This window comes from Haliaeetus albicilla, chromosome 4 (genome assembly GCF_947461875.1).
Source record: "Haliaeetus albicilla chromosome 4, bHalAlb1.1, whole genome shotgun sequence".
NCBI classification, from domain to species: Eukaryota; Metazoa; Chordata; class Aves; order Accipitriformes; family Accipitridae; genus Haliaeetus; species Haliaeetus albicilla.
This window is the reverse complement of record NC_091486.1, coordinates 28,444,217-28,471,172: the sequence shown is the minus strand read 5'-3', so window position 1 is coordinate 28,471,172 and position 26,956 is coordinate 28,444,217. Positions and strand designations below refer to the sequence as shown.

Sequence of the window (26,956 nt, the reverse complement as noted above, 5' to 3'; positions counted from 1 at the left end):
GACTTGGGAAAATGAGTCGTGTATATTTCTGTCTTGACTGGAGCTTCTGGTCCTTGAAGTAAGACATTTTCAGTACGCAGACTGCAAGCTTCTAACGTTTTGTACTTCAGGGAGAAAGCAAAAACAAATAACAAGTGACAGCTAAATAACTTGTATACTAGTGTGGCTTTTATAATTCTTTGTTATGCAGAAGAGTAAAAACAAAAGCCATCCAAGCCACTGCTGGAATTCCAGCTGCCTGACTGAAGGAGGGTGTTACGTACCTTCCACTTCAGAAACATCTTGTCACAGCCTGGCCAAGGGGCTCCTTCTCAGACTGTTTAATGCCACTGATTGCACTTTTTCTCTCTTAGCCTTTCATTCTCTATCAGATGGAATCTTACTTTAGACAGTAACTAAGTCTCCAGCTTAAATGTATTCTGGTGTCAATAGGACCAGAAGATTTGCTGCCTGGGGAGTTTATCTTCAGATGCTGATAGAGCATGGTAGTGAGCTCTGAAAGAGAAGCAGCTTCTTTAAAGCATTTTAATTTAGATCCCAGAGAACCAGATTTGAGGCAGAGCTCTGTATGCCTACTGGCCTTACAGTGCTTGGTATTTTCCTTAATCTGCAGGTAGACTTGACTTAACTCTGTGTTGTTCATTATTCTGTGAAATGGTGTGCTGTCTGTTTACAGTATATGTTGGCTGTCTGCCACTTTACTCAGTGTCACCCACAGAACAGTCAGACCTCCCCCCCCCCCCCCCCCCTTATCTTATTTTGCAAGCAGGCATCTTCTTTGCAAGTAGGTTCTTGTATCCCCACCACTGTTGAACCTAGTATTAGGGGTGAGTTCCATTTCTGAACTGTGAATTCATTAGTGAGAAAATAAGTTGCTTTTCATAGATATACATATTTGCTAGAATTGTCTCTAAGAGGCCAGAAAATCTCTGAATGGAAAAAATTAAAATCCAAGGTCTCAAGAGTTTGGGGAATTGGAGTTCACATGTGGTTAGAGTAGGCTACTTTATGTAATTGTTACTGATTTAGAAAGAGAGTATGTGTTATTGTCATCACTATCCTAAAACTAATTCGTGCTAATTTGGATGGCAAAAGGGATTTGAGGAAAAGCATAAGCTTCTTTCCTTACCTTCTTCCCTTTCTTTTCTTCCACATCCAACATAATAGACCTCAACTTCTGCGGGAAGGAGAGTTTAAACTGTTGTAGACAGTAAAAGGGGCTGACTCATAGAGCCAGTTTGTTGATCCTGCAATGTTGCAGTGACAAATGCCTATCATTGCATGCATACACGTTGTGGAGAGGCAAAAAAGGGCCCCAGTCACTGATTTGAGGAAAACTTGACTTGATGGTAAGGAAAGTAGAGAAATTGCTTCCTCCACACCTGCTGAATTATTAGAAAAAAGAATGCTTTTAAAGGCATCAGATAGAATCCAGATTAGCGGCCTGTTAGGTCTAAAAGGGACCAGAATGGGTAACTTTAGTTAGGGAACCTCACCGAGTCATTCCTTCACCAGAACCTTGGATACTGGTGGAAGAGCTATAGAACAGTTTCCAGAACTGCATGCGACAAAGAGGTCTTTCCTCTGTTTTTCTAAGTTCTTTGTTCACATTTTATTTTATACTGTATTTGGTGTTTATGTTTGCTTATTGTCCTTTTTTGTATGCTCGATTTGCCTAAACTATGAAAGTTCAGTAAAGGTTAACTGAAGAGATTATCATTATCAAAACTTAACATTTGTAATATAAAGGCTTATAAATTTGTAAGTACTGAACAATCAAAGACAGGAGAAGAGCTAGAATTACAGGTTGATAACTATGATAAAAAAAGGCGAGACAAATTGTCACTTACTGCTAACTACATTAGGAATAAATGGATATACAGTTCAAGTAGTTTTACTTGTAATGTTGCCTATTCTTACTTTTTCCTAATGTGAAAACTTTTCTTTAAAGGAAAATCTTAATCTCTTAAAAGTAATCCAAATGACAGCTATTTCTACGGGGAATTTAAGTAAAATTAAAGCTGTTATTTGTCAAATATGATTTAAAAAGTGCTCTGAACAGAAAATTGAAGAAATTATATAATGATTTACCTGTTGATTGATATGTATCCCATTAGTGCTATAATTACAGTAAGAATTGTTCCATTATAAATTGTGAACGGCTTCTTTTGATTTTGAAAACAAAGTTTGTTTCTGCACCTGAGTAGTCAAGGTAAACAATTTATAATTATAACTTTGTAACCTAAAAATATGTATCTAATTAAATTTATAATAAGCTAAATGTTAGAATTTTCAATAACTACAGATATTTTAGCTACTTAGCATTAGCAATTTAGAGAACTCTTTTATCTAGTCATATTAGAATAATGATATTATTTTGCTGTTAGAAAGGTGTTTCCATTATTATCATGTACAAGAGGCATAAAATTAATTTTTTTTGCTGCAAATTCTGGCACATATCAGTGCTTTTGATGGATTAGAGTAAATGTTAATCCTCCAATTGTGGGTAGGTGAATTGCTGTGCTTATAGAAAGCTGTACTAGAAATGATTGCAAATTGAAGGAGTGATGCACAAGCCATAATTTGCCTATGATATCATAAGAACAGCAGCAGCGTGTCTTTACAGGTCTCACAGTTCCTAAATAATATAATATAATATAATATTGAAATTCCCCATTTGTAGACCTTTAGATGTATGTACATACACTCCTCACATATGCTTCCAATTAAAATTAAGTATTTTATCTAAGAACACTGCAAAGGAAATTAAAGATAATATTTTATGAAGCTGACAGCTGAACTGCAATTAAATGAAGTCTCAAATTTCTATACTCTGTATTTTTGTTTAGCTTAGACTTCTGACTCTACTTATGCTACATCAAACACTTCTAAGATTTCCTAAAAGATACTTTCTGTGACTATTTAACTTATGAATGTTCAATTCAGATCTCTGCCTAGAAAGAGATTGCATATAATCCATTACACAAATAATTACTTTCCTGCTATTTTGAACTCCTGCCAGCTACTTGTGCAGGGGCCCTTGTTTGCCCTGCAGACTGACCAATTGTTACAAATATTTCTTTCAAAAACTTCACTCTCCAGTTTCGCTGGTACACACTGAAGCCTGCCACAAGACGGTTAGCAGTTTGTCAGAGCTATTGGCCAAAACCTCAGAGTTCATACTGCTCTCCCACATATAACTCCCAGTTTCTGCTCTACCCCCACAACAGAATGAAGTCAAAATATCTGGATAGGCAAAAAAAGCCTTTTGTCTTTCTAATTACAGAGTTGGGAAAATGCAAATGCCTAAATACTGAAATTACATAGTTACCAGTGGAAGTTATAATAAAAATAGGCATTGACTTCATACATCTGAAAAAGAAACATAACCTCAGGTATATCAAATTTGTGTCTAACAGAAGTTTTCCTGTAAGATGTCAAAATAATCATTTAGGAGTGAACTAAGCATTTAGTACAGTTCCATTTTGTTTGTGTTTGCCATCCGATCTGGTTTACTTCTGATACCATCTCTCAAAAAAAGCTAGAACAAAATTGCTAGTTGCAATTATTTCTGCTGCCATTTACTGGAGACTATTAGAGAACTAAGACTGCAAAAAAGGTTTAAGATCTACTGTACGGTAGCAACTCCTCCAGTGGTACTGTGTTTTTGTATCTAACCCGCAGGTTTTCTTTTTGTCAAAAAAACCCATACAGAACATCCAGACCCCCCCCAAAAGGAAGCAAAATCAAACATCCAAGGACCAAATGTGCTAAGCTTGATGCACAAACTGCAGATTGGTGGAGTACTTTACTCATTCTTTGGTGCCAGCAGATGTTTGGGAGCTTTTTTGTTTTTCCTTTACTGCCTTACCATACAATTTCATGAAGTACTTGAGGTCACCAATGCAATTTATGGGACTTTTAAAACAAGGCCTCGTAGAGAGGACCTATAGAGGCGGTCAGAACTTAATATTAAGTCAATCCTTTAATTTTACTAAGGAAATAGAGAAAAATGAGCAGTTGTGACTAAAATAAGAGAGAAAATTACATTCTGCTGTGGTTAAGGGAAGCTGAGCAGAAATTGAATACATCAGTTATAAAGTTACAGCTGACAATGAAGTGACTCAGTTTTCACAGTCCATAAAGCTTTACAATTAGTCAGGCAGTGTTGCAGACTGAAGAAGCCAGCCTTTTCCCCAATCTCTCTTTTCTTTTAGAAAACTGCATAGACTTACTTATAAAGAACTACTAAAGGCATTCAGTATCTGTTAAAGGCTGCAGCTGGTTGCAGAGTAGTCTGTGGCTCAGACCATAGACACACATTCTCTGAATACATATATGCAAGGAATAGTGATCTTAAAGGAGTATGTGACTTACTCCTAAAAGTTTGGGTGATTCTGACTGTTTGCCAGCATATGTAATTTTATTAGTGTAAGTCAAATACTATTAACCCGACTTGTTGCATTTATTCCTGTGGATTCTGCTAGAAAAGTGATTTCCAAACTGGTCTTCTGTGAGCTGAGGGAGTTTATCAGCTGCACGGTCCCTAAAAGATGACCTTTTTCCGCAGCCGTCATGGATTAAGTTGTCTCCCATGATACATTCTTGCCTCTCAACTCTCACTGCTGCCTCCATGCTATCTTTCTTAGCTGTTCTTGTATGACTGGTTTTGATGCCATGCAGGGATTTCTTCTGTGTTAAAAATAACCCGTAATAGCTTTTTTTTTACCCCTACCATAAATTTAAACTTCAGTCAAATCCTAGGTTGGATTCCTTCTGTGTTTCCATACCTAGTTGCATCCTTACAATGGAGGAGGTTGTCTGAGGGTGGGAATATCAGAAGTTAAAGTGAAAGGAGATGGTCCTGCTTGAGCAGCTCTCCATCAAAACAATCATAGTCTTAAATCACTCATGTTTTAAAGTCCTTGATTCTGTGATACTGTAAATCCTACTCTAGCATACCTAGTATTAGATCAAAACATGGCAGAAAGTGTTGATCGAGTATGAACTTGTCCTGAGGGTTCAATTTTGTTCCAGTAGTTTTGAAAGGTTAACTTTGAACTAGCAGATTTTATGAAGATCAAGTACTGCCCACCTCACTCCAGCTTTATGATGCATCAAATAACATCTGTGCTCCTGTAGCCAACAGAAAGCTGGCCTGAAAAAAGGCCAGTATAAACTTCTGTGTTGTGTACTTTGGCTAATTCAAGACAATTGTAATCACATATTTGCACCTCAATCAGTTAAGTACTGCTAGGTAATCTGTAACTACCAGTTACAGACCTGTAATCTAACCCCCTTCTAGGCCTATTGTTTGCCTTTGCTGTATAAAGCTGTTTGCCGCCACTGGCAGTATTTCAGGTGTCTGGAAATCAAAAAAAGGTGAAAACTGCTGTATTAAAATTTTGATTCTTCTTCACCTGAATGCCCTGAGAATGAGTACTCATTAGCTGCCATTGTGCTGTTTATGGTCTGTACAATGAAGCTGGATAGTCACGAGGTTTAATATGGGTTCTTTAGAATGAGTAAGAGAAGTAACGCTCATCTGAGTCAGTGTCGTAAAATGACTGGGGGAAAAAAAAAAAGTATTCCTAAATTGCTTGTCTGTTTGGCAATTTAGGCAAATACATCTGATTTTTGACCTTCCAGAGAAGTCAGTATTCCTTAAGGTATCATCTGCTGGAGAACAGAAAAATGTGAGACATACATTAAAGTTTTACTTTTTCCAGAACTAGTAGTTGTACAAATATACCTCCAAATTTAAAAAAAACCCAAAAAACAAAAAAACAAAAAAAAGTGTGTGTGTGCGTGTGTGTGTGGAACATAGAATGCGCTTTTTCTCAAGTCTTCCTCACTCATCTCATGGCTGCTGCATGATGGCATAACTAAATGTTTGTGATCATAGTCATTCAGCATTTTTGCCTGGTTTTGTTGCTATTTATTTAAATGAGTTTTTCAGCTTTAGAGACTTGAATTCCAGCAGTGCAACCTTCAAAGCATAATGCAGATATTATTTGATGCAGTGTTATTTAACAGGGAGAGATCTAAAGGAAGGTGTTTGTCTATGCAAGCGCTTGCGCTCCATTATCTATTGTTTGACATTGGCTGCAGTTTGTTTGACCCAGCCCTTCTCCAGACTTGTGGCGCCCCCAAGAAAACAAGTAGCCTCCATAAATATTATGCAGACATCTAATTGTTGTGAATTTCTCTGATAAATAGTGTTTGGAGGCAGTTACATTTGAATGGTTCACTGTAATTTATGCCAGAAAGACACTAAGGAGCAGACTACTGGGTAGTATTTACTTCTTTCTTTTGTTCATCTACAATACAGAACTGTTTTTCTGCCTGGGAAAATTGAAATGAAATGTTGTTGGTTTTTCTCTGCTGTGTTCTCTGCAGAATTTATTGAAGAATCAACATCTAACATCATGCTTACGTGCAGTTAAATGTTTTGTATTTTCATTTACTGTTTGGTTTGAATAGTTTTCTTTCTTTCTTTCTTTTTTTTTTTTTGTAATACCACTGATACCACCTAGTCATATTCAGTAGCTTTCTTTTCCCTTTTTTAATAAAGGCTTGATGAAGGTTTGAAATTTTTTCCTCTAAACCGAAGATTTTTATTAATATCACTGTATTTCCTAACCCCAAATACATTCAGTTAAGAAACTGAGACACCTGTTTGGCAGAGATGCTAAACATGCCAGGCTCAGCTGGAGCAGCAAAGGTTGTCCCTTTTGACAATCCCTTTTTATCATCAGTGTGTTATGTTTTGATGCACAGGCAACTGCACTGCAAAAAACATTACATCATTGCCATTAACTTCTATTACGGTGGGCTGGAATGCAGAATTTCTGCTCTGAAGAAAACTAAGTACATAAAAAAACCTTGAAAAAGGCCACCAAAATTAAATCTTCAGAAGAATGAGTATTCTGAAATGTCTTTTATAAAGTTTGAATCAACATCTCTTTCTCACTTTTTCTACTTCCAAGACTATAAACTGAGGTGGCAGTAAACTGGTTATTTGAAAAACAGTGGTTCTAGTCCCTGTGCAGCCAAAGATGACCTGGGAGCACAGTGCTGAGCAACCCAGTGAAATAGTTACCTATAGTCAGGAAATCTCCAAAATAGATATAATTTTATGAGAAAAGTAAGCTGCGCACAAAATCTGAAATTTTCCATTAGAGAAATGTTCAATTAGAAAATTACTGACCAACTCTGATTTAATTCTTTTCAACTTAATTAGAAAGACCTTGGATATTATGGCTAATTGGAAATTAAATGTTTCTCTTTTACAGAAAACCGCAAAAGTATCACAGAAGGTTTTCTCTGGTCATATATTCATTCTCTAGTAATTTGGGATGTATGTTTCAATGGCTACTAAGACAGCTTCACCAACCTTAACGTCAGTTAAAGTTTACAAACCAGGTTTATGGGATAATCCTGTAACAGTCATTGGTAGTAAGATGGAGATATAATAGCCTTTCCTCTGCCATATACTGCTGTGACAAGGAAACCCTGTTTTAGTGTTATATCTCTCTGGAACAGACATTATTGGTCTTAATTCTAATTAATTGGAACAAAAATGAGACTTCAAATTAATTTACCTGTGACTATTTTGTGTGTGTGTGTACTTACAGTTCTTTAAGTGTGTTTTACAGACAATTACCTTAGGTTTTGTTTTTGTTGATGATTTTTTTTTTCCCTCTTTTTTTCTGTAAAGCCTAGCTTGGTTACAATCCCAAGTTAATAATGAGAAGAAATTTATGTCTCAGTCTCTCCATGTAGTGCATGTATTTGATGCTTTTAACAGTGTCAGATTATTATATTGCAGTGGAAAGTGTTGAGCCCTTCCTTCCTATTCCACCATGAAGACTCTTCAAAACTGTGTAAATGTTTTGATTTATTGAGTGAAATAGTACACTTACCTCTGGAAGGAAAACTGCAATCATTAAATGACAAGAAGTATTAAGAGGGGCAAGAGTATATGTAAAATGAGTCAAAAAAATTTATACTCTTCAAAATAAGGTCATCTCTACTAGATACTTTCAGGTTTATGTAAATTTTGTCAGAAGTATTATGTTCTTAACTTAAAATGCTCTAGATAAAACCTTTGGCTTATTTGGGCCTTTTGACTTTGAAGTTCCTTTTTAAGCAGATTGATTTAATATTGATTGTTTGTCTAGAAATATTTAAAAATATTTGTCAAAGACATGTCAAAATGAAGACTGTTAATAACATACACATGTAAATAGTTTAGTGATAACTGTGAGGAAGCTTTGCCTCCAAGAGAGAAATATGTAATTCTATTTTCAGTTGTTCTCTTGAGTAATTCAGTTAGCCATTGTCTGTCTTCTGTGAGCCACACATCAAAAAGGGATTCCCTCTCCACTTGATTGCTAGAACTTCCCTACTGTTCTAGAAATGTTTAAATATATAATGTGTAGAAGTAACTAGGCATGAAAGTGTTGAAACATTTTGGTTCAACACACTTCTGAACCTCTATAATTAATTGGTTTCCTGGCTTTGTAATTAAAAAAGTATGATGCATACTTAGTAGCATTCTGCTGTTAAGTGGGTTATGTCAGATGATGTTTTTGGTAAGAAATGAAAAATTGGTAATATATTTCCATCCTGTGAAACAGAAATTGAATTTCCAAGAATGCCAAACAGACAGCTCATGAATACTTACGGCCTAGGCCTTATGATTCCTAATTCTGGTTTAATATACCAAAACTTTCCCTTTTCCTTCACCGGTAATGTATTGTTTTAGTCTTCAGTACTCCAAGAACATGCACATATACTCCTGTTGTAAATTGAATGTGCTTCATATGCTGCATGAAACTGAACATTAGCTAAGAGAAAAATGGTTTGCCTACACAGCAGATAGGAACAAAAAGGTTTAAAAGTGAATGTACAATAGCTGCAAGTCTGTCTTAGAGCTGGATATGAGGTAAACACAGGATATGAACATCCCAGAATGTTATGAGAGTTTATAGGTCAATCCAAACTTTCAGTGTTGCGCCTATTACTGTTACAGCCTAAACCAAAGTTTGTGTTCAAACACTTAGGGCCTTTTAGAAAACTAAATTGTGATAGATTTAGTACAACTATGACAATGTGTGTCCTGATTAAAATAAAATACCTTACCATTAAAATAAAAATGGTATTAGAATTCTTATAGAAAATCTTAGCTTTGATTTGGTCCTCTAATTGTATTTCTGCTTTTTCATTAGAATCTTGCACGTCTATTAACATCAAATGCCAGCTCTGCTACAGTCTAATTAAATTCAACACAACAAACATGCCATAATATGTTAATATTATCACTTCCTGGAAAAATTAGGTGGCTCAGGTGGGCATAAGCTGTATGGAGCCATCTATGTCACCTATTTCTCCCTTGACTTACACTCAGCTTTGACCAGATTCATTCTTGATACATAAAAAAGTCAACCTTGTCTTAGCATGAGGTCATATTTCTCTTTCTAGCACTGTGCTGATCTTTTTCTTTACGGCAAAGGGCTGTATCCAGAATGGCATTGTATGTACTTAAAAAATACCCTTGCGTTCATATGTAAGATAAAAGCAAAATGTAAAGAGTATATATGTAAAGAGTATAATGAGTTAATGAAAGTATATAATTTCCTATGAGTTTTACTTAAGATCTTTTAGTTTGAAAGTTCAGAACATTTTCATTATTAGTTCAATGCTAAAATCATCTCGTAGGTTTGGGAGGGGAGGACTCCGAAGTTGCAGAGTCCTTGAACCATATTACTGTTTAGGGAAACATGGTTATTAATAGAACTTGATATTTCAATACTTTTCAACCTTTATCTTTATATGTTTAATGTAATCTCCAATACATGCTTAGTTTGAATGACCAAAGGAATAGAATGAAACTTTATATTTTAAGACATCAGCTTCAGTAGAGGAAGATTTCAAGTGGAAGGATCTCAAGGAAAAGGTAGAATTCATAGATGTTTTAGAGATTAACTCTATTCTTTTCATTCCCAGTAATGAAAAACAGTATTGCAGCTTTACGTACGGTGACTCTGCATTGAAATAGACTCAGAAAGATACTGTGTAAAGCTTTATAACAATGTAAAGTGACAACAGATGTGATTTCTCACACCAAAAAGCATTCTTATCATTTGACAATGATTAACATTATGATGATCCTCCTGGCATGGGACTGAAATTTTTCTACATTGTACAAGCTATATTAAATCTGTCTTTAGCTGGCACCCATGCCTTACTGAAGTTGGCAGACTACCACATGCATGGGACCAATTCCAGCTTTATACATGGGCATGAGTGCAAAAATCTCCATATGATGCTTCCCTTCTGAAAATTAGTTGATGATTTTCACAAAAGGGCTGCTGCATAATGCAATTCTGTATCTCAGCAAAATGTACTTCATGGCCCAGCTATGGGTTCTACTTGCTCAGTCATCTGCTTTTATCCAATCCTTAGGATCTAATAATATTTAAAGGCAGTCCAATTTCTGGCTGTACTGGGACTTTGTGTTTCAGTCTGAAAGATCTGAAAATCTTGTAGCTTTGCAAGACTGCAGTTCAGAGATATAAGAAAATGCCAAGATCCAACGTTCAGTTCATTCCTTCAGGTAAAATGTGGTGTTGGACTACAGATTTTTCTGAAATGGACAGTGTGAATGAGGTTTGGGGGTTTTGATTAAGGAAAAAAAAGGTATGTAATAGTTTTTGTGGCATAATTAACATAATAACAATTGATGCCATGCCCATAGACCATGGAACTTCAGCCTGTGATTTCTCCATCAAGTCCATAATTTAATAATATTAGCCTGGTTCTGGTCTCACTTATACCAGTATAATTGGAGACTATTGAATTACAACACAATAAATGAGACCTCAAAACAGATTTACTTTATTGTGACAAAAGAGCACAGTATTTCATGGATGCGGTGGAATTTGACTAGGGTTTATTGGTCACTCCTTTTTATGAACACTGGGCTATGTCAAATATGTTATAATTTTTCAAAGTTAGTTGTTACTGGCTGTGATTCTTTTGGTAACTGCTAAGTGAGCAAGTCACCTGATAGGACAAAAATGATTCCCTGAAGCTTGTCTTTTTTTTTTTTTTTCTCCTTTCTTTTTTTCTCCCCTTCTCCCAAAGGAAAGAAACATGTTTACCTCCCTTTGTCTATCACTTGGCTGTAGCTATAGTAGTAACACAGAAACAGATTGCAATAAATTTGCTATTTATTGCTATGATTTTGGATTTTTGCCACTCTTGCTAATGAGCTATGTTTTTGCAGATAGACAAACTAAGGATGGGCTCCTCAGCTCACATGCACTTGATTGTATCCCAGTTTGTCATTAAATTTATTTTTAACAATAAAATCGGCAGATTGTAATTTGTATTATGATCATCACAAATAGATCTCACCATATTTAATGCAACTGTGAAGCTTTGACTGTGCAGATGAGAGGAGTTAGACATTGAAAGAAAAAACAATTGCACAGCATCATCTAAAATTTTATTTTAGCAGTTTTTCTGTAGTAATTTGGGGAATGGGAACAGAGAGAAAGGGAGAGATAGATGGGAAAGGACAGTTTTATCTAATGCTGCTCCCACTTAAAACAAATAATTACATTGCATTCCCTTCTAGTGCAGCATGCAGCTAGCGTGATATGCACAATATTGTACAGTATTTGGTATAATAGTAGGAGTATATACCACATTAAGTGATGAAGTCTTAAATGTCGTACTAGCATTTTTATATGTAGCTGGAGGTTTCTCACTACACACTCAGCACTGCTAAAAGTGCGTAACAAAGGTAGAAGTTTTGTTTTTTTCCCTGCTGAGTTGCCTCAGAGTAAAGTGTCAGAAGCACAAAAGCCTTTGTTGCTTCACTTCATGATTAAATCCAGCCCTCCCGTTGAAACAACTCTTTTCTTTTGCATTATTATGCTGTTACAAAATGTTTCTTCCCATCACAAATATTTCAGTTTCCTAATGCTTCTCTTCCTAATTAACACTGAAAGCCATTCCTAACATTGTGAGTCTAGAAGCTGCCATTCCTTCATGTATAAAGAATTAAACTCAGCAGTTACACATGTAAAAGAGATGTTTTACTCAGTAAACTATCTCTGTACCAAAAGTAGACTGCTAATGAGCAAATGCAGGCTACCATTTTTAATTTGTCTACAAAGCACCAATGCCTACATATGTGATTGCAGCTACCCAGATTGCCTTATCTGTGTAAAAGAATTATGAAAATGAGCAAAGGCATTATCTGAGCAACAATATATTACCAATTATAGTGATGTGATTATACAATTATAACACTTTTATTCAGGCACTTGTACTTCAGTGGAAGGTAGCTTTTTTTCTGTTCACATTAAAACTTTTCTAACAGTTTTAGTAAGCATAAAAATGTTGCATTTATACCGTGACAAAAATTATTAACACCAGAAATTATCCACTTATCTGTGTCAGCTTCAATTCACAGCTTTGGATACAATGACATGTGCTTTCTTCAGTAGTCAAGCTAGTTTTTTCTCTCTTACTTCCCCACGCTTTTCTGGAAGGGATAGTTACCTTTAATCCAGATTGTTTCTAGGAATCCAGATAATTTCAAGGATCTGGTTTATTGGCACAGTTAAAGGAATAATGGATGTGGTATGGAGCGGGAATGAACTATCAGAGCTGGGGTGCAAGTATTAATTCACTGCTGAAACTGGTGTATTGAGAAATGAAATCCTTCAATTGTATCGAAAAGATTTTCCTTCATTGGAGCTGACAAACACAAGGAAATGTTACCCCAGTGCTGTTCACAGCAATGCCAGTGCTGAAGCACTGTTAGCAAAACCATGAGATTGCCTCCCTCCCTCCCTCCCCCAGTGCAATCGGAACAATAGAAAACACTGAGTCAAAGATTCAGTGTTTTACATTTGCTTGGCACCATGCTAACTTAATCAAGAATGAACTTGCTCAAGGATTTTTTCCATAGAAATAGGACAAGATGACGTTCTGGTACCAATCCCAGAGTATGACTCACAAAGAGAAAGCAGCAGAGAAAAAGAGTAATTTTTTTCCTTTTACAAACCTGCTCACTTCCTTTCAAGGTTATGCACTTGTTTTTGTTTCTAGATGTGTTATTTGATTCTCTTCCTATTAATGTTTGAAAAAAATAGTCTTAAAGGTAGATGACAGCAGTATTTATGGAGCAGGTTGTCATCCCCCTCCATTTTTGCTGGAAGATGCATGCTGCATTCCTTCTGTGTTTAATAACTTCAGTACAACATGAAATCCTGACATGATTGCAAGTTCTCTTGACTCATTACAAACTCATTAAATGGGTTTGTTCTAGCAAAACAGAGCAAATGATACTAATAAATTCTCCTTCGATATTCATTCATTAGAGTTAAGAAGTATTGTGAAGGGCAGGACTTCTCTTGATGGTTAAGGTACTTCTCATTCAAGCTAAACCCAAAGGCTAGCTTTTCCCTCCCCCCTTCCCCCCAACCCCGATAGTCATTTTTCATCAATCAGCTTCTAAACAATATACTCAAATAATATGCTCAGATTGCCCTCCACTTAAATTGCTGATCAATATTTTTGTCCTAGTTGTTACAGAGTGATTAGATTGCAAAGTCCTAAACTCACATTTAGTTGCAGTTACTTGGTATAAATTAGGTCACTGTTCCACATTCTTGTTAATGTCATGTTTCCCATCTGCTGTAGTTCATTGTGACCATATTGCTCGTACTGTCTACATACATGGCAATCAAACAACTTTTCAAACATTTCAAGTAGTTCTTTGAGCTCCAGTAACACAAAAACTTTAATGTATCTGGGACTATTAAGCAAATACCGGTTGTTCTGAGAGCAAGAGAGTGAACTAGTGCCTGACCTAGAATAAAGGCTTAATTTTTAGTTTCAGTTTATTTTGTTTTGGTTGTCTTAGTTTTGCTAGCAAGAGAGTTTCTTTTAACGCTTTATCTCTCAGAGAAAGAGGCTGAAGTAATGTGAATGACTGGTGGTGCTGAGGGACTTCTTCAACAGTAAAATCTGTAAGGAATCTGTAAGGTAAGTAAACAATATATTTCAGATAAATATATGTTAATGGGGCTTTGGGAAATATGCACTTTTTGGGTGGATGGCTCATTGCTATTTCTTTTTAAGAACAAAAGTATTTAAAAGGTATTTCAAAGGAGTAGTTAAGACAAAAAAATGGAGAAAGCAAAATATATTTTTGAAACATGAAATATATATCTTAATGCAAATTATCAGGATTTATTCATATGCCTACTATTTTGATTTAGATAAGTAAGAAAGAAAAACTGGAAAGAAAGTGTTACACACGTTCATGTTACCACCATGAGACACGTCTCTGACTACTGTTGATTCTGGATGTACCTAATCACATGTACAGAACTATGAGTTGGAGCTGATGTGTAGTGAGGGCTATAGCTGAGGGCTGTACACTCTAGATAATTCCAGTATCTGCAATGTCAGGGTTGATTTCCATGTTGGGTTTTCATTTTAAGAGGACTTCCACCTTTTTTCTTTTCTTTTTTTTTTTTTTTTCTTTTCATCTCAAAGGTAGCAAAATGAACTAATCAAATCAATTGACTAGAAAGTTATATTGAATTCTCTTCATCTCTCCTCCTGCTTTCCTCTGTGGTTTTTGATTATTTGGTGTTTCCCCTGATGTATGCCTGCATGATCATGAGACTTCATTTCTCTGGACTGAATTCTGAGGCCTCTGAAATCCAGAGTTGCTGGTAAAACTATTAAAAGCTAAAATTCTCATCCCATAAGAAATGTTAAATTCTCTAGGCTTCTTACTGGATTGTAAACTGTTTCAAGGATGGGAAGTTCATTCATCTTCTACTTTTCTGATATTTTATGCAATCAGCTCATCTGGGAACTCAGTAAGAGCCTCAGAAAAATGATTATTGGTTTATTCAGGTGATTTATTGTGATGGGACCTGCCCAAGTCCACCTTGCAAAGACATGGCAGTGGTATGTAATTAAAGACAATGATACACAGGGAGAACAAGTTCTGAAACCTCTCCTCACTCTCTTCCCCCCAGCCTACAAACCAAAAATTCTGGACAGTGGCCAGACCTGGAAAGCAGCTCTACACAGGGTTCACAAAAATGGTGTTTCAGTTTGATTTATCCTGGTTTGCTAATAAAGACAGTCTTCGCAATATGGAGTTTTTATAGTGGATGTATGTGGGTGCACCACAACCTTCCACCCTCTGCATACTCATGTAGACTTACATCTCATTACTGTCTAGCTATTAATTGTATGTGTCTGTGAACAATGATGGTTTCAAGTACTAAGCTGTCAATATGACTTCCCAGATGAACATCTGCGTAGGCGTAAATGTCATGATAAGCATGCTGCCTTCATGTATTACAGAAAGTTATTATCTCCTTTTTGCTGATTCTTATGTAACTATACTTTTGGCTGATAAAATAGGATAAATACTTAATTTTTTTCATAGTCATCTGTGTTAAACATATCTATGTATGGGTAAAAATTCTTCTTACTAATAGTGATATTTTTTCCTTCAAAATACCTGTCAAATCTGACTGATACTTTTTTACATGTTGTTACTTAGGTGAACTTGAATGCTTTAGAGCTCTTAGATATGTGAGGTTAAATACACTGATATCAATTCAAGTCACCAACACCAATTGGCCCTCAGAAACTGCGGAGAAAGGAATTAATTGGATACATCCTTTTACTTAACAAAATGTAAGAATAATCTTTAGAGGTAGCAGCACTGCATATCATTGCCAAAAATGTATCTGAGGGGCTGGAGGCAAGCAGACTTATCCACATTTTCTGAAAGTTACAATAAATTTTAAAAGTACTATTTATATTCATTTTGGATTTTTTTCTGTCAGTTTTCCAAATTGAAATAGTGTTATATCCATAATAAATAGCAGGAAAACACACAGGAGTAATAAAAAAGACCATGGCATGAAATTGATACTTTTGACAAAAATTGGAAACTAAAGAGGCATCAAAAGTAGGGCAATGCAGTCTCCACATTTAAGTATTGTTACTGCAGAATCTCCCAGAAAAAAAACATTTCCTTGCAACCCCTCCCCCCCAAAACCCCAAGATCATTAAGCTCCTATACAAGGTCTATCCTTATAAGCACTTGTTATTATTATTTACAGTACAACAGCTAAAAAGATTTTAGAGGTTTCTGGGCATTATTCTCTGGGCTGTTTAGGTTCTAGGCTGCTGCTATAGCTGTTAGGCTGCACTGTTGGTGGTGCTTCTTCCCAAGAGTCAGTCTGACAAATGTGGTGAAAGGCAGAATACTGATCATAAAACTGATAAAACCCCCAGGATTTAAATGCAACAAGGTTTGGGCAATTCATATGTGAACTTATAGGCTGCCAGTACTCATTTTATTTAACATTTACTGCTACTCCAAGCAGACTTTTTTTTTAAGAAGGTCTTTATAGTAGTTTTGTGTCTTTTTGTGTCAGGGTCAGGAGCAGATGCCTGAACTTTCTAATCTCTTCTTGTCAGATCAGCGCATGGAAAAACCAAACAATGCTGCCTTCTACTTTTAAGCCTTTCAGAGACCTTTTTCAGTGGCTGTTGGAGAACAGGAGTGTGAAAATGTTCAAACCATATGTTCACCAGGCATCTCTGTGTTCAGGTAATCCTCAGTGCTCAAAGGCTTTGAGGAAAAGCATGAAGAGGAAAGTATTTCTTATTTCTCTTTAAAAGATACTGCTGATTCTACTTGTCCATTAATGCCATAATAGAATAAACCAGAAAATGCTCCTTTGCTTTGGTTTAACTATTCTAAATCAAAGTTTCTAAACATTGTTTTCTTAGTTTACCTCTGTGAAGAGCATAGCTGTGTGCAGGACATAAGAAACTATGCTCAGGAGTGACTAATTTTGTCTTAGTTTTTAATTAAATCTCAGAAAAAAAAGGAGCAATGAAGGCTGGACTTTTAGGAAGTAATTAGGGTGTTTAAGTGCTCAGCCTTTAATTTTTGATGGAAACTAAGCAGAGGACTTTAAGACACTTTTGATAGTCTTGCCTCAATCTGTGATGTTGATAAATTCCACCATTACAAGATTCTGCTCAGAAAATAGACATAGCACTCATTATTTCACTGAAGTATCAATGTATCACAAGAAACACTCAACTCTTTGTCCCAGCCATTATCCTCTTCTTAGATCCATTTACATGTAACTGGGTTTCTGCAGCTCTCTCATCATATCCCATAGCTTAAAACTCCTCTTATTTCCTGTTCAGCACTTTTTCTGAGCTTTATTCCATGTTTCCTCCCCATACCAGTGTGGAAAGCTTAATATTCTGGCAGTTTAAGTAGAGCCTCAGGCCACATGTCTAGAAACTCTTGGACTTCTATTGTCGTTGGCTTTTCTTTCTTTCTTTTTCTCTTCTTCGAGCAGTTGGTTTCTTGTTAGGTTTTTCTGTGTGTCTGTTTTAACCCTTGGTCTAGAAAAATATGCTGCAGCTTTTTGGATGTATGTCAAAAAAAAAAAAAAAAAGATAAGTGCCAAGTTCTTAGCTTTAAAATAAGACCAGCAAGAGAGTATGAAATGATTCATCACTTCCTGGCAAGTGTAATTATCACTGCAATCACCATTCATTATGTATTTGCACCCTTTAAAGATGTGCTAAATATTACTGTAAGTTCAGAAAGTTATTGTATCAACTGAAAAAAAAAAAAATCAGAGCAGCTCAGGTGTGTGCCTTAAACAGGAAATGATACTGATCTCCAGGACTCTAAGAGCTGCCTTCCTTAAAATGACCTACAAGAAATGTGTCATATCTGTGTAAAAATGGTATATGCTGAGGTTAGGGTAGCAGCTATACAAAAGAAAGTATTTCAGCTGGTTTAGTTATTGTGTTTGTCATTGTTGGAAGCTGACTGCTGAAATGTGAAACCTGTTCCACCTCTTAGCTGGGCATTTATTCACTGTCTAAACTGGGACATTGGAGATCCAGTAATTATGTTTAGTGTTCAGTTTGTGTATTTATTTATCCTGTTTTAAGCAAATAACTTGTAGCTTCACTCCTATAGATGCTCCCTGGCAATTATCTATAAGCAAACAAGGAATCTTATTTTAACAAGGTATAGTTGTAATTTCTCTGTATTTTGAACCTTATAAAAATGACTCAGAGCATAATTGATTCTGCCTATCAGTAAACTACTGTGGGATGGAGATTCATTCTCACCAGTCATTGCTGAAAGTTTAAAACAAAATTCAGACTTGGTAACTTATCAGTGTACTCATTTCTCAGATAACTTATGTTGTGAGATCTTTGAGTAGCAATCAGCTTTTTGTTCTGTTTATATAGCAACTGGTATAATGTCTTTATCTACCACTGGGAATTTTGGGTACTATCACAGGAAACAAATGTTAAAAGTACATTGTTTAAAAATCTTACAGTGCATGAAAATTTTTCCAAGTTGTTATGAATGACTGCTATGTTAGTGAAAAATCTTTACCTAACAAGTAAATGCTAGTATTTAGTATTTCAGCATTTATTTTTGCATGTCACCTGTGCTCTGTTCATACCCAGGGAGGTTAGGCACAAAGAGCTGCCTTTATTTCCCTGATCTTGTGGCATTCAACTCTAGCTGGAGGTCTCTCCTGTGACCTTATATTGTTGTACATTAGAATCAAAGCTTTCCCAAAACACGTCTCATCCTGGAATACTACTAAAAATGGAGAAATCAAATGGTGTGTAACAAAAGAAGTTTTAAGAGCGGCAGGAGTGGAGGAAGAAATTACTTCAATGGAATTAGTAAGGGAGGGAGAAGACCTAAAACTCCCGAGAAGTGATTGGTGTGGGAATGGCCCCAACCCACATTATCCTCTAAATTCCTTCAGTCACTATGCCCAGCTGCTGATTAATTATAGTAGGACAAAACAGCATTTCAAAGTAGGTTTCAGCTTTAGAATGAGTCAATACATTGTGTAAGAGGACTGTGTCAAAGTGTAGACATTTCAGTACTTTTACATCAGGAAAATAAACGGATATTTTGTGCATTGTGATATTCAATTTAGGATCTTCTATGGATTTGCCTTTTTAAATTTCATGGTATCAAAAAGTGCTAGAGATTAAAGTAGATTTCATTTCATTCTCAATTGCAGTACTTAGATAGCTGGGAAGGGTGCTGAACACCTCCTATGTTTCTACATGATTTTTTTAGAGTCTAGAATAGTTATGTCTTTGACCTCTTCTCCAGACAACCTGTATGAGGCTGACTTGTGAAATTTCAGTACTCTTCCTCTTTATTACTCCCCAAGTCAAAGATGTTAGTGAAGAGTCCTTTAAGAAGCTGAAACAGGATAAGCCTCCTTGGTTTTGTATCTTCAACTTAAGGGGAGTTATTGACAGATGCTGTTCTTCCATTATAATGTTGCTTAACTTGAAAGATGGCATTATGCTGATGGGAGAGTAGGTAGGTTTGCTGAACTCCAGACTTGACTAAAGATACTTTTTTAGTTAAAACCAAGGTTATGATTATGCAACAAATTACATGTAACCCTGTGATTTAGTGAGTCAGCCTGGTCAAGTGTAGTGGCCTTCTACAAGGTTCTTCAATGTTTCTCACTGTGATTTGAAGGTTTATTTGCATTTGTGACTGAGCAAAAGTCTGATATCATAGACATGGTTTGTCAGCAAGCTGGCAGAACATAAGTTTTCCTTTCCTGGCACAGATCACATTAAGAAATTTATCAGGGAATATTATGCAGACTCAAAATCTGTCAAAAAATATGAATGACGGTGTGACAGAAACCACCTGCATAGCTCATGATGTTCTTGGATCAAAGTACCAGTAGGAAATTGCTGCAGTATTCCAAATAGTAAGTGTGGTTTTGGAACAAAGCAGAAACCTTGAGAACAAGTTGATATTTGCCTTTTGTCACTTTACAGCAGTTCCTTAAAGCTTATACCAAAGGACATACTGAATTTGTGGCAAGTGCTAGTAAGAAATATTGAGTTACATATCCACAGATTGACAAGATCTGTATGAGACTAGGGCACTTGATATGTAAGAGGGATGAAAAAGATACTGTTAGATATGATTGCATGGGAAAGGGGTTTCAAAAGAAACTGTTACTACAAAGTCACTGAAATGAAAATTTGCTTGATACAGAAGAAACAAAGGAAGAAAGAATACCTAGTTCTTACAAAGAATTTTAGTCCATAAAAATCAAAGCACCTTTTGAAGGGAGGAAATTTCCTCAGTTCCCAGTGTTGAAACAGGCAGTCTGAGTTGAAAGTGACCTGTCCAAGATCAGTCAATAGACTAATCAAAAGCTCAGGGCTCTTAGGTCCCAGCCCAGAGTCTTATCTATCAGTCCACACTGTTTACATTTGTACAAGAAGGAAAAAAATAACCAGGTTATTTTTGCCATTAATCTATTCTAAATGCCACTCACTTCACTTAACAAAGGACATTCTGTGAAGTCATCAGCTTCCACCATCAATATAGCATAAGCATACAAGGCTTTGTGCAGTATTAGCAATAACAAGCTAAATCTCTGTGAGTTAGAATTGAAGCTGTCTCCTATGGATTCAGATGTCACTTCAACACCATAATTCTAGATTAATCTAAGAAAAACTGTGAGGATAGTGTACTTACCACTCATGATACATGTAGTTTCCAAGGTGGTTTCATACAGTTGGTGAAATTGTTTGTTATCCAATTTATATTTGATACATATATGATTGTCAACGTCACTTTAGATGGAGTCAAAGGAAGAGTCATTGCTTACAACAGTCACCAACAGAAGGATATTTTCCTGCAAATTTGAAGGTATGCTTTTGATACTAGTTGGCTGAAATTAGTGTAAGATCTGTCTGCTTGGTGGTGGCTTTGCCTTTTAGACTTAGTTTTTCCTCTCCTGTTGTCATTGTGAATGAATACAGCGACTTGCTTCATCACCTCTTTTGTTCCAAGGTTCCTTGAGAAACATATCCATATAATTGCTTTTAGGGCTCAGAGGAACTTTCTAAGAATCACACACTGGCTGGAAACTGTATCTGGTAAAGAGTGATTAAAGGTTTGTTGTCAGAATAGAAAGGTGTATCCACTGGCTCTGAAGTGCTCTGACACAGGTACATTTTTGTTCTATAGTTTGGAGTATTATTAGCTTACAGGAAGAGCTGCAAATACAATGAGAGCAAAATTAGAATTCAAAATGATACTTGTGGTCGAAAATTGCAATGCAGTTGCCAGACTTTTGCCACATTTAGGCAACAGTAATCAGCTGTACAAACACAGGATGGGGAAAAACTAGCTGCATTGCAATACCATAGAAAAGGATCCAGGAGATAATCACAAACTTGAACAAAAGTCAACAGTGTCCTGCTGTTATGAAACAGGTAAAATATCATGCTGGGAGAGATAATCTCTGCTAGCACTTGTGAATAAAGTCACAGTGATCTATCTTCTGCAGTTCATGCATCAATTTCCAAACACTGGTCATTGTCGTTGCTTGTATTGTTTCTGTTGGTTGCAAAATACTACTTATGTATCTGATTTTGAGCTCCACATGCCCACCACAGTGTTATTCTTGAGAGCTTTTGTACCTTTTTTAATGTTCACAATGTCAACCTGAAGTGCAAAATGCTCTTTATTTGCAGATCGAACTGGTCAAAAGCAAATACAGTCTTTCAGTAGTATCATTCTGAGATACTTGTCCGGATCATCATCCTAATTTGTTTGGTTTTGGTTTTGTTTTCAGAGATTCAGACTGCATGTTTGTGTTAATGAATAATTAGGTCTCCCACTTTTCATTCTTTTCAAGGATATGTGTTTGCAGTTTTAAGATTTTCAGTTTTAGATGGAATGCAATTTTCTTCAGCATCTGCAGTACAGTTTCATAGTTAGTCTCCTTGCCTGATCTAACAGGAAAAATACTGAGATGTGAAGTGCATCAGAACCAGTTATTCTAAGAGCTAAGCCTACTTTCTGGCTTATTTTCTCACTGCTGGCAGCCATTGCTGGAAGAGACCAGTGAAGCACTATCTAAATCTGCAGTTATTCCTTGTGTTTCCAGAAAGCCTTAGCTCTCTGGGAGCTTTTAATGGCTCCCTTCTTGCAGTCATGTTTCTTGCTTTTGATACCCTGAGCCACTTGGAAGTCTAATTCATCATTATCCCCCATCGTTATCCCCCCCCCGGCTTTGAAACATGAGCTTCTACACAGCACAGTCACTGTTTGAACTCCCCCTGAACCCCTCCCTCCCCAAAGATATGGTTCCCCAAACCAGAGAAATCCAAATCACAAAAACAGTGTTTTATACAGGAATATGAAAGACAGATGTTATCAGAAATAGAAAACAACTTGTTTTTATATAGACATATTCCTGGCATTTCTGTGGTCTTCCCTGTGTTTCTTTTCTAAAACTGATCATACCAAAACAGCCTTAGCAGAGTTGACCTGAGTAGCCCATAGTGTTTTCCATAGGCTATATGTTTTTGTGAAATGTTTTTCTTAATCGTGGTTTTTGAGCTGGTCCCTATAATATCAATAAAAGAATCATTTCCTATGGGTCAAAGAGTATAATGGAAGAATTCATGTAACTGATCTGAATAAAGGGATAATGAAATCGCATTGCATTGATCCAAATGAGAAAAATTCTTAGTTGTAATTGACATTTTACTGACAGAAGTGATGTGGGCACAGATGCTTGCTTGTATAGAGTCAGGGTGAAAGCCAGGTTCATAAATGTCTCAAACACTCTGTAACAAAGGCTGTTAAATGAACAATTATATTTTAGCACCTGTCATATAGTAATTAATTATAACATGCTCATTTCATTTTACATGCTATTTAAATGTTCACCATTGTTAAATACTTTCTTGATTATATGTATCTGTAGAGTGAAGTCATTCACTGTACCAAACCAGAATCATTCTATGTCATTGAATTTAAAGTCTTTAACTTACTATAGTGGCCTTGCAATAAATATTGTGGGTTACTTCAAATAAAACTGAAGAAAAGGAGCAGCTGTCTCAATCTGAACACAAGACTTACCTCAACACGAGAAGTTCAAGCAATGCGCCTCAAGAAACTGAACAGCAGTATTGGAGAAAAGGGTGCAAGTTCAGTCTGCATAGTTTGTAGTGAGACGTAGGGCATTGGCAGATAAGCATTGGCTACTAAAAGGTTGGTTTGACCCATGCATGGTTATGTCACTCTGAGGCTTGGAGAAGATACCATGCTAAGTGCCTTGCTTAGGGCTGAGTGGTAGTACTAGAGGCTGTTCTCTTCAACATTCCTGTTTCTGAGCTATACTAGTGCTACTAACAGGCTATGTGGAAGGATGTTTAGCATCTTCATGGCTCATATTGTTCTTATGTAAAAGGGTGTAATTCCTCACTCGAAAAATGGCAGTGAGCTTCACTAATATTTCTGGAAGCACATCTGAGAGGTGTTACCCAGGTTCAGGGCTCTTGTGGGGGAAAAAGGTTAAAAATCAGCGGAGAATGTGTTTTCCCATAGGTTTACTTCAAGATCCACTAAAATGTGTTACTTTAAAGGAATAGAAATAGTTCCTTCCTAAGGCTATCTCACGTTGCATTTTTTATTTTCCACTGCAGATGTCCTGATTAGTTAGGACCTACCCTAACTGGATAGGTCTTTTTGTTGGGAGTATGATTTACCACATACAGCGTATTTAATGAATATTGCTCCATCTGCTCTTTGAGGACCACACTGACAGTGAGTTAGTCATGCAATGAATGCTACTGACATCAGTGGGACTGATTTTATAACAACTTTTCTCTCTGATGTAAATGAAAGACTCTCTGTTTTTTAAAATGTCCAAGATAAGACTACTACAACTCATGGTGGGAAATACCGAATTAATAGAATTTTGTTTAACTGTGTGGATTAATTGTCATGAATTACAATTACAACCTGATGCAATGCTACAGGTTTGGGGAAGAGTGGCTGGAAAGCTGCCTGGTGGAAAAGGACCTGGGGGTGCTGGTTGACAGCCGGCTGAGTATGAGCCAGCAGTGTGCCCAGGTGGCCGAGAATGCCAACAGCATCCTGGCTTGTATCAAAAATAGTGTGACCAGCAGGACAAGGGAAGCGATTGTCCCCCTGTACTTGGCACTGGTGGGGCCGCACCTCCAATACTGTGTTCAGTTTTGGGCTCCTCACTACAGGAAAGACATTGAGGTGCTGGAGCGTGTCCAGAGAAGGGCAACGAAGCTGGGAAGGGTCTAGAGAACAAGTCTTATGAGGAGAGGCTGAGGGAACTGGGGTTGTTTAGCCTGGGGAAAAGGAGGCTGAGGGGAGACCTTATCACTCTCTACAACTTCCTGAAGGGGGGTTGTAGCGAGGTGGGTGCTGGTCTCTTCCCCAAGTAACAGGTGATAGAACAAGAGGAGATGGTCTCAAGTTGCACCAGGGGAGGTTTAGATTGGATATTAGGAAAAATTTCTTCACTGAAAGGGTTGTCAAGCATTGGAACAGGCTGCCTCGGGGAAGTGGTTGCATCACCATCCCTGGAGGTGTTTAAAAGACGTGTAGATGTGGCACTTAGGAACGTGGTTTAGTGGTGGACTTGGCAGTGTTAGGTTCACAGCTGGACTTGATGATGTTAAACATCTTTTCCAACCTAAATGATTCTATGATTCTATTCTAAGAATTGGTGGTGTTAAGGGTGCTCAGCTGCAGCTATGGTGGCTGGTTGGGACTAGTTACACAACCATGTACGTCTTATATTTCTTTTTTCTATATGCAGGAATTCTTGTACCAAGCGATCTCATCTGAATATCAAAAGCATAGAGTAGTAGACAAAATAAAAGTCTGATAATAGCAGAGCCACTAAATGCTTGACATTCCCCATGACACACCTGCTGGGCTTCAGCAAAACCATCAGTTTGTGATACACGTGGTGGTATCTGTTACGCATTGTTTGACTAGATTGGATATTGTTATCTTGGACATGTTAATTCCAGTTCTAGCTTGTCTTGTCAGGATAGTAGCAGAGTAGCTTTAATGAATGTACAGATCTCCCTGCTTAATTATAAATTCTGCAACAAGATAATTAAAAATCTGCTACTTGGCTATTTATATCATTAATTTCAAATTAGTCTCATTATGCTTTACTGCTTGACAATAATCTATATAACAAAAGAGAGTTACTGTGCTCATGACAGTGGTATTTAAAAGCTGTTGAGAATATATATTTTATATTAAAGGGAAAAATGTATATTAAATATTAGCAGAGAGCTGATTTTGTTACTTATAAAAATGAGATTAGAAATGAATCTCTAGTTTCAAACATTTAATAGATAGGAGCAAGAAAACAAATACTGGTGTGAAATATACTTGTCAAAGAAGAAATTGATGTCAAAATGACCACAGTATTGCACAATGCAATAGGAACTTTTGCTTTTGTCATGAGAATTTGTAAAGAATAGATGATGAAAGTGCACAATATTTTAGTGTTCTGAGTAAGGGAAACCATGAAGCTCCTGGGACTCAACAGAAGAATCTTGCATTTTTGCATTAATGATTCTCATCTGAATTTTATTTCAGTGGTTTAGTCCAAATTGCCAGTTCTGATTCTAGTCAGAAAGTACCCACATAACACAGTCCAGAATCATAACAAATAACACAACTTGGTGTGGTTTTTGACAGGTTCCAGAGAAAAAGGTGAGATGGAATGAGTGTGAGGCAAAACTGTTCATCCTTCCATTAGGGGATGAGTGGAACTGAGTGATAAAATTCCAATAAGAGCTACAGAACTGACACCTTTTGGGAGGAGAGAAAATATGCCCAGTCTTCAATTCAAATAACATAAAATATTATGCAGCAGTCAGTTTTAATCTACATCTTATTAAAATTATTTTCCAGCTGTTGTCAAGATGTTTTAGATACTGGAAAACCTTTTTCTTACTGAATATTGTGTTTTAATTTATCATTCAGTAGTGACACATAAGAAGTTTAATAGTTCCATGAAAGATATCACTACACAGATTTTGTTAAAAGTTCTGTTCTTTGTTGCTTTTAGTTCAGTTTTAAGACTTCAGTATGAAAAATATCAACTCATTCTTCGGTCCAGGTACACCTACATATCATAGGTAGGGACTTTAACAATGCCTTGATGTGTGCTTTATCTTTTTAGTGGATAAGCAAAACAGTGCATTCTCTGGGGCTGGGAGCATAGCCCATTACATGTATGCTAACTTCATATATAAAATAATTGCATCATTTTTATTAAAAAAAAAAAGTTGACTAAATAAGTGATATTCTTAATAAGAGATAAGCTCACTGTAGATTAACTGACTGTCAAAATTTATCCAAAGGAGTAACAGGTCTTGAACACAAACACACTAATGAACCCTTCTTCAGGATTGTTACCAGTGATTTCAGTGGGAAATATACTGTATTTCCCACACTTACATAATTGTACTCACTTTCTCTAGCAAGAGGCTGAAGGATCCTTTGTTTATTTTTCACACATACTTTTAAAATCAAATGAGCTGAGGCATTTGAAATATGTTTCAGAATTCTCTCATATCTAGACGACAATTAGCAGGAGAGCCTTGTTTTACATAGTGTAGTCATACTAAGAATTAACTTTACTGGGGGAAGAGAGAAATATTTGATATACAAAAAGTCTACATTTCTCCTTTGCTTGTTGTTTTTCCTCTCTGGAAATGCTATTGCCAAAAAACAGGGTGAGTTTTCTTCTGGGTCTCCTTAAAGTTTTGCTAGAAGAGATAAACTTCCCACTAGTCTTCTGTCACGAAGAAGTCACATAAACTTGGCACACTTGGAAGGACGTCATCACAGTAAATAGAGACTTGGGAAGAAGTGTGTGTGGTGTTGGGGAGATGGTGAGCTGGTATAAAGAGGAAAATAATGTAGGTAATTTATACGTAGAAGAAAAGATTTAACTCTGTGAGTCTT

The 26,956-nt window shown here is 36.5% G+C and overlaps 1 protein-coding gene across 5 annotated transcripts in view; it reads left to right on the top strand.

Moving 5' to 3' along the window:
- The window catches only part of PDE1A (phosphodiesterase 1A), a 231,004-nt gene that overhangs the window by 71,638 nt on the left and 132,410 nt on the right, over window positions 1-26,956 (top strand). The gene's annotated exons all lie outside the window — the stretch shown is intronic.